The following is a 14084-nucleotide window of genomic DNA, read 5'->3' on the forward strand; positions in this document are numbered from 1 at the left end:
TTTTATTTATTTAACAGAGAGAGAGAGAGGTCACAAAGTAGGCAGAGAGGCAGGCAGAGAGAGAGGAGGAAGCAGGTTCCCCGCTGAGCAGGGAGCCTGATGGGGGGCTGGATCCCAGGACCCTGAGATCATGACCCGAGCCGAAGGCAGATGCCCAATGCACTGAGCCACCCAAGCGCCCCTGTCTTGATTTTCAACACCTGCGTTTGGGGAAGGAAATTTGGAGTTTTGAACTCAAGTTTTTTGAAACCTCCCAGAGGTCTGGGATGCTGCTTTGTTACCTTTCCACCCAGTGTGTGTGTGGGCACTGACTAAGAATGAACAGGGCACCTGCTGTGTGTTTCATAAGAAATGATCAGGAAGATACCAAGCTTCTGAGTGGGTGGAAATCCACTTCTGGGAAGTGCCTTCTCCCTCACTGGGATGGTCAGTGTTTCCTCTTGGTGGGTGGCGGGAGTCAGTCTGTGATAGAATGTCTGTCACCCTCCCCTCTGGACTTGTCTTAGCCCTGGGCTGTTGGGGGCAGCTGTTTGTCTATTGCCAAGACAACTAATTGCTCTAAGCGAAGTCTCCTCACCTCGAACATAGGGAGAATCACCTGACCTAGGCTTTTTGTGAGATTAAATCTGATCTTTTTTTATTTTTTTAAGTAAGAATCATTTTTAAAAAAAAGAAGTGAAAATAGCGGGGCCTGAGTGGCTCAGTGGGTTAAGCCTCTGCCTTTGGCTTAGGTCATGATCTCAGGGGTCCTGGGATCGAGCCCCGAATCGGGCTCTCTGCTCTGCAGGGAGCCTGCTTCCTCCTCTCTCTCTCTGCCTGCCTCTCTGCCTACTTGTGATCTCTGTCTGTCAAATAAATAAATAAAATCTTAAAAAAAAATAAAAAGAAGTGAAAATAATGGACTTCTTATTATGTGCTAGGAATCCTACTGGGGCCTGACTATCCTGTGATTCTATTACTAGCCCATTTTGCAGCTGAAGCAATTGAGACAAGGAGGTTAAATAATGTGTCTTATGTCACAGAGCTTACACGAAATTCCCACAGACGAAGAAGAGCTAAATGGGCCTTGAAGAAGAAGTTGGGGCTCTGGCTTCTCCTTTTACCCCTCCACACCACATACTCCTAACATGTAGCTCAAACATCGTGGATGCTTGTCAACCCACTCATTTGATAAAAAGGGAAACTGAGGCCCAGAGAGGCAAAGATTTGATCAAGGTCATTCAGCAAGCCAGTGGCAGATCTGGTTCCTAGTCCCAGGTCTCTGGACTCCCAGCTCAGGGCCTTGTCTTTGGCTGTGCTGAGCAACATGGAGCATCATTCTGGCTACTTAGGATGATCTTCAGGCCTTTTTCATCCAGAACATTCCTGGGTCCTAGCTCTGCCCTTGGTGGGGCTGGGCTGGGCTGGGCTGATCTGGACTCGGCTCTCCTGTCAGGAATATTGAGCAGAACCCTCCTTGAGGGGAGAAATGTACCTCTAGGCAGCCCTCAGTTCAGACTTTTCTTTTCTCTTTGAACTTCCCCAAGTTACAAACCACACAATTAAGGGGCTGCCTAATAAGCCATCCATCTTGTCCCACAAAGAGAGAACTGTAGGCTTCCCGCCGGCTTCTTCCTCCTCTGGGAGGGGGATCAATGCCTTATCTCAGCCTGGCCTGCGTGGAGAGGAAGGAGGGAAATGAAAGCACTTAATTAAGGCGCCGAGGAGCGGAAAGGGAACACCGCGTCCTCCCTGGCTCCCTGCTCGCCCTTCACCTACCCCCCTCCACCTCCCCTCCCAGGGCAGTGGGCACAGTCCATGGAGGCTGGTCTCCTCAGGGAAACAGAGGAGGAGGTGGTGAAGATGAGAAAGACTCTAAAAGGGCCCCCTGCTGTCTGCGCCTGAGCTAGAACTTGCCCCTCATGGAAATGTCCCACTCTGTACTGTCCACCCACCCCTGTCCCATGCAGGTCTGGCCATGACCATGAGCAGGGCGGTGGGTGGTGAGTGGCAAGACTGTCTCCTTGGGCCTGAATTTCTGGCATTAAAGTGTATTCCTTCAGGTAAGGAAAGCCTTCTGGGCTCTCTCTCTCTCTGTCCGTAATGTTGATAGAAGGGAGCTCCTCACGTGCTTGGGGGGAAGAGACTGGGCTCCATAATTTATATTTTCCCTTCTATGTTTCCCCTGGGCAGTGCCCAAAAAACAGTCCTTTAGTGCGGCTAGGAAGGTGAGGGCCCACATGTGACAGCATCCACATACTTGGAAAACCTGTCACCAGAATTTTCTGGGGCATTCAGAATTTTCCCCTTGAGGTTCTTCTGTGCCTCTGTCTTCTGTGATCTTGGCTGTTGACACCTGGACATCTTCTTCCTCCCTTGGCCCCTTGCTCCTGTCCTGGCTGATATCAAATGGCTGACTTTCGCAACCCCTATGGCCTCCTGGCCTAGAGATGGCCCTCGTCACTGGCTTCTCTGTACGTGACTCCTTTCACACCTTCATTGTATACATAGCTCCAAGACAGGGTGGGGGGGCACCTTTGACATTCTGTGACCCTCGTGGTAGCCCTGCCTAGCCACAGTGGGAGGGCAGTCAGGGTGAGAGCCATTCTCAGAGGACCCTGGGCCTGGACAGTTGAGAGTTGCTCTCTACCGAGGAACCCCAACAAAGCCATTGTCATAGATGGACTGGTTGGGTTTCCCCCTGGATTCCTCTGTTGGAATCTAATCCCCGGTGTGATGGCCTTTGGAGGTGGGAGGTAGGGCCTTTGGGAAGTGATGAGGTAATGAGGATACCTTTATAAAACAGACTCCAGAGAACTCTCATGCCTCATATGCCATGTGAGGACCCAGGGAGAAGATGGCTGCCTGGAAACCAGGAAGTGGCCCTCACTAGGCACTGAAGCTACTGGTGGCTTTATCTTGGACTTTGTAGCTTCCAGAATTTGTGAGAAATCAATGTCTGTATTTTTATTTTTTATAAATTTTTTAAAATTTGTAAAATATTTATTTATTTATTTTAGAGAGAGCGAGCCAACAAGAGAGAGCAGAGGTTGGGGGGCAGAGGGAGAGAGAGAGAGAGAATCTCGTGCAGACTCCAGGGAGCCTCACATGGGGCTAGATCTCATGCTCCTGACATCATGACCTGTGCTGACACCAAGAGTCCGAGGGTTCACCATCGGAGTCAGCCAGGCACCCCAGGTGTCTGTTGTTTACAAGGTAGCCAGTGCAGGGTCTTCCTCGACAGCAGCCTGAACAGACCCAGATGGCAGTCCTGTTCTGCCCTGCCTGGGGCGGCCTGAGGATGTCTGGACTTTGTCTCTTCCTGCCTGCTCGGGGGATTCAGGGCAGGGATGGCCACTTGGGTGAGCCAGCTGACTATGCCTGCAGGGCGGGCCCTGTTTCCTCACCTCCCCATGGTAACCGGCCACGGAGGGACTAGTGCCGGCCTCTCACTGGGAGCCAAGTGTTCTGAGATGACTTAATAATTCACTGTATGTTAACTGAGGTGATAGGAAGGGGTGTAGAGAGTGGACCCCACCCTAGGGGATGAGCCATGTCCAGTTTCTAAGTTAATTCGAGGATGTACAGAGTTGTGGTCCCCTGTGGGTCACCCCCAGGTGTGACTTCGGTGCAGTTGCTGCTGGAATCAACCCCTCTCCCCGTGAGCTTAGTTTCCATCCTGGGGGCTGGCTCAGCCTTCCCTCCTTGGGTCTCCTGCGTCTGGGTTTCTCCCTTGAGATGGTCACTCCTGACTCTCATCTGACATGGTCTGCTTGCTTCCTGATAAGCTGGCCAGGGGACTTGCTGCGCTCTGCCTGTTTCAGCCCGGGGGCCATCTTGTATCGGGCATGGTCTGGGCCTTGCTTGGAGTCTACACATGAGGGCCTCCGTCCCCCACCCCACCCAGAGCCAATTTGGTAGCCTAGAATCAGCGTGAGATAACACCCACCCTTGGAGGCGAGCCCTGAGCAGCAGGGTTTAGGAGCAGGTGGATGAATATTGTCCCCTTCCATTTTCGATGTGCTCTATACAGCTCCTTTCCTCCAAAGGTCTGAGCAGGGTAAGCCCCAGTTGCCCACAGCAGTGGCTGATCTGATTGTGTACCCTTGTATTGGATTTCCATCCTTCTCTCCAGCCCCAGCCCCCACTCCTACTCCCTGGGATGCTTTTCAAAATAAACACTTGAATCCAGACTCTTCTCTTAGCCTTGACTTTCATGGAGCAGAGAGAGGGGATCAGGGCTGGGAAGTACAGAAGCTCAGACTCTTCCTTTAAGTATGGGCTATATTTGCTTCCTCTGCCCAGAGTGTACCATTTCCGTGCTTTTATTCCTGTGGTTTTTATTCCCATGTCTAGCTGTGTTTGTGCCGAGTCTCCCAAAGCAACGATTGCTGATTTGCCTTAGAAGATCTTCTATAGCTGTGGAAAGGATTTTAAAATATTCAGTTGATTTAGGCAGCAACAAGAACATCTTCTGGCCTGAGTGCTGTCTGCAAGTCTCCTGCTTGTTAGAGTAACTTTCCTCTATGATTGATTTCAGTTTCCATTTGCAAATGTAACCACCACCTGTGTCTTCTCCCTGTGATTGGATTTCTCCGTCATGTTGCCACATCGTGGCTGCCCCAGAACTTCAGAGCCAACGGGGCAGCGGGTGTGTGTGTGTGTGTGTGTGTGTGTGTGTGTGTGTTCTATTCTCAAATCATCCAGCCGGCCCTCCCCCAGACAGGTTGTACATTTCTGAATTTTGTTGCCAATTTCTAACCCAAACCATTTGCTCTGATCTGCCTCAATTTCTGCCCATTGATATGTTGCTGATTGTTGCATGTTCCTACCCATGACTCAGTTTCCTGTTTTTTATTTTTTTTTCTTTTTTTTTTTAAGATTTTATTTATTAATTTGACAGAGAGAAATCACAAGTAGACAGAGAGGCAGCCAGAGAGAGAGAGAGAGGGAAGCAGGCTCCCTGCTGAGCAGAGAGCCCGATGCGGGACTCGATCCCAGGACCCTGAGATCATGACCTGAGCCGAAGGCAGCGGCTTAACCCACTGAGCCACCCAGGCACCCACAGTTTCCTGTTTTTTAAAGGAGATCCTTGGGGATTTCACTTAGCTTATCAGGCTGGGTGATGGCTAGAGCGCCTGCTGGGAGGCTCTGGAAAGAAGAACCTCAGGCTGAGCTTCTTAGATACAGTTTCCAGCTGCTCCTTCTCATAAAGAACCAACATGGCGGGCTATTCTCTTCCTCCCAATCTCCTGCCTGTGGAGTCCTTAGCTCCCAGGCCCCACAACAGAGACCGATTGTGTTCTACCATGTGCCATGACTCCTGTGTTCCCCAGCCTTCCTTGTGTTTAGGTTGGGGCCATGTGATTGGTTCTAGCTACTGAGATGGGGGGGGGGCAGAACTGAGGGAGTTTTTCCAGGATGGCACTTGAGAACACCCCATGAAATTATCCTGTCCCTCCCCCACCCTTTTTCCCTCCTGTGGCAACAATGGGAACCACAGCTTGAGGATGGCAGTGTTGCCTGACAGGAGCCTGGGTCCCTGAGTTGCCCCTGGAGGAGAGTCACTTGATACATTGGGGTAGGCAGAATTTTAGTCCCTATGCCCTTTGTCTATGGTGTTATGTCTGTGAATAAATAGATATCCATTACATGGCAAAAAGGACTTTGCAGGCATAATTCTGATCAGATGGCCTTAGGGAGATTATCCTGGGTTATTTGAAGAAACCCACTGTAGTCACACTAGTCCTTGAAAGCAGCAGAAGAAGGCAGAGAGACATGGGGAAGGGAAATCAGAGATTTGTAGGGTAAGAAGGACTTGGTGTGCCATTGCTGGCTTTGAAGATGGAAGAGACCATGAACTAGGGAATTCGGGCAACGTCTAAAAGCTGTAAATGACTCCTGGCCAACAAACAGTGAGGAAATGGGGACCTCAGTCCTATGATATGCCAACAACCCAAATGAACTTGGAAGCAATTCTTCTCCGAGCTTTCTAATGAAAAGCCCTCCTGGCCACACCTTGACCTTGCATTTGGTCTTGTGATACCCTGAGTAGAGAAGTCCGCAAACCTCCACTTGGACATCTCACTCATTATGAGATCATAAATGGTATTTTTAATAAGTTGCTAATTTTGTGGTCATTCGCTATGGCAGAATTAGCAAATGAACACACGCAGATAGGATTCTGTGTGCAGAAGGAAAAATCCTTGCAGCTAGTGAGATGTCAGAGCCCGCCTGTCATAGCAGCTGATGATGCTTAGTCTGATGAACGCCAATCCCCGTGTGCAGGGCGCTCCACGCCGACCAGAGGCAAGGGAGAAGAGACTGCTTCTGAGTGTCTGCCTAGGTCTCCCGGAGTGCTAACCGAGACCTCAGCAGAGACGGGTGCACACCAGGAGAGAGCTTGGGCCTCTTGAGCCCTCGGGAGCAGGAATGCTGGGAGAAGGACAGGTGTCTAAGATCACACAGCAAAATAGCGGCAGAGCTGAAGCTAGAAGCCAGGCCTCCTGACATGAAGGGCTGGGCTCTTTGCAGTTTGCTGGCAGCTAGTGAGGCTCACTAGAGCTCACTAGTGCTCACTAGTGAGCACAGAAGAGTGTGTGCATGTGTGAGCTCCAAGCACATGTGCATGGGCTCCGAGTGCCTGCAGGATCCCTGTTCTCCGGCTCCCGGATCTCCAGGGTTAACGCTCCGCTCGGGAGGCTGAGAAGAGCAGCCTTTCCCCTTTGGTAATTGAAATCAATTTCTCAGCCTTATCTTTAGGAAACCTATACAGTCTAGACTGTAATCTGAAAGCCTGGGCTCGGGCAACGTTTAAATGAAAACCCCTCTGCGAGGCAGGGGAGGGAGGAGAGAATAAGTGGCTCCCCTCTTCCCACAATTTCTCAAGGAGCACATGAATGTGTAGGTAATGTCTCTTCTTTTCCCGGGGATTTGGCTTCTGAGTATGTGAGAATGTGTCAGAAAATGGGCGGGCGTGTGTGTGTGTGAGGATGGGAGCCGGTGGTGGTGTGGAATGTGGCTGGTTGTGCGTTAGGATGGGGGAAGCTGTGTGTGTGTGTGTGTGTGTGTGTGTGTGGCTGGACGCACGTGGGATGGCCTTCTTTTTGTGTTTATTTTTGCCTCTGAGCCTGTGAGCCCCTGACATCGGAAAAGGGAGAGAGCCTGTTCTTGCGTCTAAGTGTGTGTGCGTGTGCGGGTGCCTGTGCGCGGGTGCCCGCTGTAAGACCGTGGGCTTGTAAATATGTGCGGGATCAGGAAACGCATATTTATAAGGCATTTGAGAAGGCATTTCCCAGCGGGCCTTGACTCTGAATGTCCCTGGGCCCCGGAATAGTTCCTTGTAATGCCTTGAATGGCCTGACAATGCCGCCTCTCCTTCCTTCGAGCAGTCCTCACCCTCGGCTTTCTCCTGTGTGCCCAGGGAGGAGAGACCCTCCACAGGTCCTCGCTGGAGCCCTGTCTGCAGCACCCCTCCCTTCCCCAAGCCTGGCCAGGTTCCCTCAGGGTAGCCCCTCTCTACAGGCAGATGCCCCTGTGGGCAGTGGCGCCTGGCTTGGCTAGACGGCAGCCTCCCCGCGAGACCTCCAGGCATTGACCTAGCAGACAGATGCTCCTTTGCCAGAGCTGTGGGCTTAGACACGGAGGCCATGCAGGTGAGCACAGCTTACTCCCCGCCCCCCGGCCCCCCACCCCCAGCAAAGGGTCCCCCACCCTCCCTGAATCCCCATGGATTTCTCATTTGAAGTCAATCAGCCTTGAAATCCTTGCCAGGGCCTGCAGGGTAATTATGGGGCTGGTAATCAATGCCAGACTCTCAGCTGCCCAGGGTGGGAGAGGCACAGTTCCCCTGGGCTCCGGGAAAGACTGGAGTGGGAGTAACAGCCGGGATCGGGAGGGCCTGGCAGGATATAGCCTCCAACTCTGATAGGGGAGAAGTTGGGAGGGAGAGATTTTGGGGGTTCATGCTTCCCACTCAGAGGGGGAGCTGTTGGGAAGGAGGGAGGTTGGGGTTTGAGCAGCTGCCTCCCAGAAAGGCCTAGAGGCTGGGGGGTGGCTGCAGTGTTTCCATACCCTGAGGATGTAGGGGGAGCTGGAGGTGGGGGGTAGAGGTGAGGGCAGTGAGCAAACTCCTCTGGAGCCAGTGCCAAACGAGCATCCGCCCATGAACTGCTTGAGGTTGGGAACTCTGCCCTTCTGGGTTTGGTCCCCAAGCGGCTACCTGGGCCCTGATTAAGTGCTTCCCGACAGCTTTGGATAAATGCCACTGATGGCAGTGGGTAGAGTGAGAAGGGCCGCAGGGAAGGGTGACCGTGGCATGGGGTGGAGTGGGCTGCAGTTATAGGTGACATGAGGGAAGTGGGGAAGGGGGCTTGAAGATGGCTACGGTGGGGCTGGAGGGGATGGTGTTGGCAGCCAAGGGACACTGATTTTGTCCATGTGATGGTTCAGGTGACTGTGGCCATGGCGGTGGTATGGGAGGTGTGACAATAATTATAGTGACACGGTGGGGAGGGAGAGGGTAGCCTAGGGTGGTGATAACTTTTGACGAAGGAACCAGAAGCAGGGGTTTGTGCTTGCAGCTGGACATGACCCACAGGAATAGGACAGGGAGGTGGAGGAGGACAGGGAGGAGTGCCGCAGGTGATGGCCAGGCGGGGCTAATTTGAACGAAGCAACCTGCACCCCCCCATCCCTGCAGGATCTGTGTATATGCTTAAAATAAGGCAGCGGGCCACCAATTCAGCAGCTAAGGGGTGCTTTGGCCCCTTCGTGGCATGAAAGTGGTGAAGGCAAAGCTTGGCTCCCAGAGAAAGAGCTCCGCTGGAATCCAGATCTCATGCAGGGAGCCGGGCAGGTGATCAGAGGATTAGTGGCAATTCTGAAGGGTAGTGGTGTAGACACGGCCTGGGAATGGGATGAAAATGTCCCCTGGGCTTGGGGACTTGCTGGACATAGGGACTGGCATCCCATGTAGCACCTACCCTGGTACTTTGGGTTTTGCCAGACTTTTGTATCCTTTGGTCCTCCAGAGAAGTTTGTTGTCAAGGTCAGATCAGCGACCAAGGACCTGAGACTCTCTTTGCTGTTCCAAAAGACTCAGTGGCCTGGAGGAGGCTGGGTTGCTACATAGTGTGTGAAAACCCCAGACTCGGGCCAAGTGGGTTGCCTAAACTCACATCTGGTTTCCCATTTGTGATATTGTCCTGAGGCGAAGAGCTCAGGCTGTGGAAACAGACCACGGCTCAAGTCCAAGACCTGTCTCTTCCTACTTGTGGTAGGAATGCGGGTGGTGTTCCCATTGTCCTGGATTGCTGTGAGGATAGTGTGGCAAACACTGAGGTGGCCCCCAAAGGTCATGCTCTTGGAATTCATGTCCTTGCATGATCTCCTTCCCTTGCTGTGGGTGGGACCTGTGCGTGCTTCTAACCCGTAGAACCGTCTTATGGAATACAATCCTTGAAGGGACATCTTGGCGCCCTTGTCATATTCTTTGGTTAGAAGCAATACTTGCTTCATCAAAGCCAGCAAGGAAGGGCAAGAGTCTCAGAGCCCCATGGGAGGTGTGTGAAGGGGGGGCAGGAGGCAAGGTAGCAGGTGAGGGATGGGGTCAGTGCTGGCCTATCCAGCCGGCCAAGTGGCTGCACTCTCCCCCCTCAACCTTGACTCCATTCTTTTCAGAGATGCCTGGAGGACTTCTCTTAGGCACTGCCTCCTGAGGCTCTCCAGAGGCCACCATACCCAGAAACAAGGCCTCTGGTGGCCCCGCGACAAGCCTCAGTGCCCACGCTCAGAAACAGCACCTTGGGGGGCCAGTGTCAGGCTTAGGGTGACTCTGTAAATCAGAGCATTTTGATGCATAAAATCTGGAAACGCAAGTCTATGAATCGTAATCGAGCATGACGAAATCTCATCAGCAGAAGTAAATATGAAATTCAAGATGACAGGGAGATGCACAGATGCGTTCCTGAGTCCCTGACCCACCCCCCCAGCTGTGGCTCGTAGCGCCACCCCCATATTTATTCTCTGCATATGACATATTAACCCAGGGGCTTCTGATGGCTCAGCTTGGCTGCCACATCCCTGTCTTCACCTTTCTGCCCCACTTGGAGCTGGGACATTCTCCTGCCCGATGCATCTGCGACAGGAGCCAGCTCACCTGCGCTGTTCATGTGGACCTAGACCCTTGGCTGGGAAAGAGCCAGTAACAGCGGTGGCTGACTTATGAACAGGTCTGTGCTAAATGCCCTTCCTGCCCTACCTGGGGCTAGGTCACCTACATTTGAATCCCAGCTCTGCCGCTGGCGACCTTTGTGACCGTGGGCAGTTACTGAACCTTTTGGTACCTCAGGTTCTTCGTTGGTAGAGTGTGCATAATCCCAGTACCAACTTACAGGGTTGTTGCTGGGATCACATGTGTTAGAACAGATGAAGTACTTGGACTGGTGTCTGGCACATGGAAAAAACTATGTAAGTGACGAGAGTCTTTGTAACCCATCTGCTATGTGACATAGTCACACCTTTGAAGGTGAAAGATCCAGGCCTCAGGAAGGGTAAGCTGTTTGCTTAGGGTCCCACAGCTCGTAAGCCGTTAGGCTGAGATTCAAGATCAGTTGCTTTGAGGAAGTTTGTCCTCGTCACTAAACCATGTCTTTAGGGTGCTCTCCTAAAGTTCCTTAATTTCAGATTATGACCTCTGGTTTGCAGCCTGGGTCTGAAGGGACAAACCTTCCTTGTCTGCATCTACTTGTCTTGTGAACCCGGGGTGTTGACCAGATCCATGGCTTTACTGCCTCGGGACTGAGTCTCCCACCTCCTTGTGCAGTAGGACTGTCTCCACCAGCTCCCTGCTCCTCCTCCCAGAAGGCCCATTCCAACCAGGACAGAGTCCTGCACAGTGGCAGCCTCTAATCCTTACTGTCACCCACAAGGGCCTGCATGAACCTCCCAGGGAGCCAGAGGGTGGCTTCAAACCATGTCACCCAAAGTGTGTTCTGTTGGATGTATTTGGGGAAAAATGGATGTGGACAAATAAGCTCGAGTAGGCTGGTTAAACCAACGCAGGCAGGTTTCCTTCTTGCAGGCCTTGTCAGAGCCTTTGCTGTGCTAATCTGAAACATAAAATTCCAAGAGGGGCGTGGGACAGGCAGGGCTTCACATACTTACTTGGCCATCAGCACAACTTTCTAGCCAGGCCCCAGCATCTCTTGGGGCTAATACTCCCTTTAGATAATGTTCGTATAAGACTATGAGGTTCATTACCTGATTGCAGGACTCCCGGTTGGGGGCAGGCAGAGGTATCTTGCTTTCTGATCTTTTGGAAAAAGCAGTGACTATTAAGTCATGGTGGGTTGCAGAGGAGAGGTGCCTGGAGTGGCACCCCTCAGGGAATAGGAGTGAGATCTCTCTGTAGACAGACTGACCTTGTTTCAGAGTGAGTCACTGGTGCATATGTATGTGCATGTGCCCGTGTAAATGTGTGCATGCACAGATATGCACATGTGGGAGCCAGTTACAATGGTCATTCAGCACCTCCAAGATGCAGACTTGTTACTGCTTGGGGCATGGGGCAGACAGCACAGACCTTGCCTTGGAGGGCTCCTTCTCAGATGGGAGAGCTGGAATCTTGATGCTGACAAAGGCCTCAGACTGCTGGGGGAAGCAGTTCTGGCCTCGAGGGGGCTCCCAGTCTTTATTATAGGAACCTGCAATTCCCTTCGAAAGAGAACAACCCCCAGAGGAAGCACATTCATGGAGACACACATAGGCGAGTCTGCTACAATCAGTGTGCATACAAAGCTTAGTGTATATACACATGCATGCTATGTAGGCAGAATTCTAAGGTGGCATCCAAGAGTCCAGCCCTCCGGTGTACAAACCCTGTATAGTCTCCTCCTCTTACGTATGGCTGGCACCTGTGAATATGATGGGCTATTACACCCTGGGACTAGGTTATGTTTTATGGCAAGAGCGAAGGGATTTTCTAGATGTAATTAAGGTCCCTAATCAGTTGGCTGTGAGTTAATGCAAAAGGTGGGGCCGGGGTGGGCCAGACCTAATCAGGTGAGCCCTTAAATGAAGGTCTAGAGGTCAGAGAGAGAGAGAGAGAGAGAGATAGTCTTCCACTGACCTTGCAAAAGTATGCTGTCACGAGCTCTACAGCTCCAAGGGAAGACATTCTGCCTACAACCACTTGAACTTGGGGGAGGACCCTGAACCTCAGATGAAATTGCAGCCCAGGACAACACCTTGCTGGTGGCCTTGTGAGACCCTCTGCAGAGGACTAGCTAGGCTGTGCCTGAATTCCTGCCCTGTAGAGATGATGAAATAATACCTGGGTGCTGTTTTAAGCCACCAGGTTTGGTGATTTGTGGTATGGGTATGCAATAGACAAAATGAATACACAAATACTCCATATACACAGAGACACCCATATATGCACAGACACATCTACACGGACATATAAATAGTCGCATTTCTCCATTTTCAGGTATACGGAGCTCACAGACACAAAACCATATTCGTATCCATAAACATATATACATATGTAAGTACATACACATTCTTAGCTACACATGTATACAATGTTTCCAACCATAAAACACAGATGCAGGCATGTGAACAGTCTATACGTCTACATTTACATATATACACATATACTAATGAAGAACATTATAAAATACTCCGTATGTGCCAGGTACTGGTCTAAGATCTTCATACATACTAACCCACTTAATAAATACCCACACAGACATACAGACGCACGTGGGTGTGGATCTATATAGCACAGAACCTTACCACTGTATACTACAGGGACACAAAGGGTAGACATGCTCAGTTGGAGCACTTTCTCAGGGAGGATTCTGATGGCATTTTTTTCCCTCTCCCTAGTGCAGGGCAGGTAATTAAATCCCCTTCACTCCTTTTCCCTGCCAGAGGAGGGGCCCAGAAGTCATCCCCACTCTTTCCACTAGGTGGTGCTAGACTAGCATCTTTGGGTTTGATGGGCAGACTCCTGGCAGGCTCTGGGGAGCCGAGCTTACATCTTGGTTGAGGAAAGACACATGGGAGAAAGAAAAAACTTCTCCTGGCCACAACATCCCAACCTCTATCTGTCCCCTTTCTGTCCAAGATAGTCCGGTATGTTCTTGGAGCCCTAGAACCATTGGTGCCCTCCTCAGCTGGGGGCTTGGGTGACTGTGCCGGTAGGTCCTCCTAGCCTTGTCTAACCTCCTGCTGAGGACAACTGAGCATCTAAGCCCCTGGTCATCTCTCATTTCAAGACTCTATTCACTTACTTATTTCTATACACCACTTTTTTTTTTTTTTTTTTTACCTAAGCACTGTCTTACGTTCTTACAAATATTAACTCATGTAATTCTTATAACAACCCTAGGAGGTAGGTACTATTACCCTTGCCATTTACAGACGTGGAAACAGAGGCACAGAGAGGTTATGTAACTTGCCCACACTCACACAGCTAGCAAATGGTGGGAAGGAAGTAGAGAGGGCAAGGAATCTTCACCCCATTTTAGAAATGGAGAAACCTGGTAGTCCAACAATCAGTGGAGGAGTCTGACCTTGAACTCAGAGCTCAAGCCCAGGGCTAGGCTTTTCTTCCTGGACTGTGGGTTGTGTGAAGATTAAAGCTGAGGCTGAAGCTGAGTCAGGGGCTGCGAGAGGAGCAGAAGAAAGCTTCTTTACATGCTCCAGTGACCCCTCACTAGGGATCTGGAGTCCAGGAAACAACTTCCTGACCAAGAAGGGCTCTCTTTAGGAATTTCACGTGGATTGTACATAAAGGCATAAAAGGTAGGGCCAGCTCCCAGCTGCTGCCCAGCCACGGGTGAGTCTATAGACTCAGACGCTGGAACGGGCCTTTTACAAGATACACAACCCATTCTACACTCAATTGCGTCCCATAAATCAGGTTAACCTTTTCAACGCAGCTCGGAGAAAATTAATTACTCATATCGGAGCACATGACCTTTCTCCCGGGCAGGATGAGCCGAGCTGCTCCTAAGCACTGGGCTTCCTGTTCTCTACACTGCGGCATCCCAGCCCTCACGGAGCCGCCAGCAGCCCAAGCATCCAGCCAAGGACAT

Source organism: Mustela lutreola, chromosome 10 (genome assembly GCF_030435805.1).
Source record: "Mustela lutreola isolate mMusLut2 chromosome 10, mMusLut2.pri, whole genome shotgun sequence".
NCBI lineage: Eukaryota > Metazoa > Chordata > Mammalia > Carnivora > Mustelidae > Mustela > Mustela lutreola.